General features: G+C 27.7%; 1 protein-coding gene across 5 annotated transcripts in view; it reads right to left on the reverse strand.

The window, feature by feature from the left end:
• LOC106689294 (zinc finger Y-chromosomal protein) overlaps positions 1 to 1,532 on the reverse strand; it is a 4,143-nt gene extending 2,611 nt beyond the window's left edge. The window contains exons 1-2 of one of the 5 annotated variants that reach the window (XM_014434197.2): positions 1,449 to 1,532; positions 819 to 1,037 (exon numbers count right to left, since the gene is read on the reverse strand). The gene's annotated coding sequence lies outside the window, so the exon portion shown is untranslated. Of the gene's footprint in view, positions 1 to 818; positions 1,038 to 1,316 lie in introns of all 5 variants that reach the window. The other 4 variants (XM_014434195.3, XM_014434196.3, XM_014434193.3 and 1 more) reach the window with 4 other exon arrangements.
• Between the last annotated feature and the right edge of the window lie 332 nt (positions 1,533 to 1,864).

The following is a 1,864-nucleotide window of genomic DNA, read 5'->3' on the forward strand; positions in this document are numbered from 1 at the left end:
TGACCTTTAAAATTACTTTCTGATGGGAATCGACATGTTCAGAGTTAATATCCTATTAGAAGACAGTAAAAGTCAAGATATGTATCTCTGGAGGATATGGTTGAAAAACTGAAAATCAACATGTTGATCTTTGCCTAAATGAAGGGGAAAATCAGTTATTAAAAGTACAATCCACAATGATCATTGCTTAAGGAAGGCAGTCATTCAAACCAAAATTTGTTTACAATGTTATCAAGTTATTAATAAAAAAAACTGCAAAGGAATTATAAATAATAAAACTATAGGCTAATTACGACTATGGTTTACTTACTAACTGGATTAGAAAAGGGCAAGTTATCTTTGAAAGCTTTCGGAAATAAGTTAATAGGCTCATATAACTTTTTTGGGGGTCGGGGTTTTAATAGTTTTCCTATATTTTTAACTTAATCATGATCCATAAATATCCTAGTGACAAAGATGAGAAATGTATGCTCAAAAATTTTTCAACATTAGCATTCCAGAAGAACTATTAGTTCTCTATAACAATTTAAAATACATTATCCATTAACCAGTGCCAATGGATGATGAAATTTAATGGAAGAAGCAATTATCTTTCAAAAATAATATGAATCATCTAATTCGAGAACTCGTCGAGTGTACTTTTCCAAGTGTTTGGGAAATAAAGAAAAACCTATACTTAATACTAATTTAGATTTTGTTTTAAAATAACTTGAATATTACACAAGTGTCTCAAAATGGATATTTCTTATAAATAAAAATATAATAAATAAAGTATAAATTAGTAGCACGATATAATGATTCTGTAATAAACAAAAAACCAAAAAAATATCTGCTGATGGATTTCTGAAATAAATGATTCATATTGTATGTAGTTAATAACATAACATACATACTTTGAGAATCCCATATTTATCTACATACTACTCATAAAATAAAATTCATTTTTTAAGAGGTAAATTCTTCAAGTTACTAGTGCAAAAGAATGGAATATTCTTTAGTCTTCCATTCTTAAAACAAATGACCATCATGTCCTGATCCTGAAAAAGTAAAAAATAACATTTTTAAAGATTAACAGTAATATACAACCAAATAATTTGTTTTTAATGTGCTGTTTACCATTTTAATACTGATGTAATAATAAATCAACCATTAATAAAAAAAACAAAACATTTTTTAGCATTGATACCATCACTTTTCAAATGGAATCATATAAGATTTGTAGTTTATTAATATTATTTTGTTGATTAATGAACTGAAATTCACCTAATATAATTAATTTAGGAGCTAGAAATATAGTTTGTATTTATGTAACTCACAGTATTAATGATACCTGATAAAAATAATTCATTTGAAAGTTTCTTCACTTCTTCCTACTTGGTTTTTGTGAATCATATTTCAAAGCCTATCAAATATAAAAATAATGAGAAAACTACCAAAACTCAACTAACCAAGTTCTCATCAGTTCGAATCAAATCCATCAATGATAACAGACCTCTTAAATTCCAAGGAGGTACACTAGGGTTAAGAGGGAAAGAGCTGTAACAAAACATAACAAGGATGACACATGTACTTAGTTTCTAGAGTGTCTGTTAAGAATAAGTTCTCAATGATTTATTTGCTTATTGTTATGTAAACGTTATTTCAAAATGATATCCTTTTTTGCTTTGAGAGTATATTTACATCTTTTAGTACTGATTACATTTAGAAATTCATGTATGTATGTATACAGCTATAAGTCTGTACGACCCAATACCACAAATGAAGAGACTTGGGTTCAATGAGTTCAAACAAAGATTCTTAGTTTCAAATAGTTTTTCCTTCAGGCGGTGAATTTTCAAGTCCAGGAGTCAGATGCATAGCCTAT

This window comes from Halyomorpha halys, unplaced genomic scaffold, assembly GCF_000696795.3.
Source record: "Halyomorpha halys isolate HHAL.00 unplaced genomic scaffold, Hhal_1.1 Scaffold1322.1, whole genome shotgun sequence".
Lineage (NCBI taxonomy): Eukaryota > Metazoa > Arthropoda > Insecta > Hemiptera > Pentatomidae > Halyomorpha > Halyomorpha halys.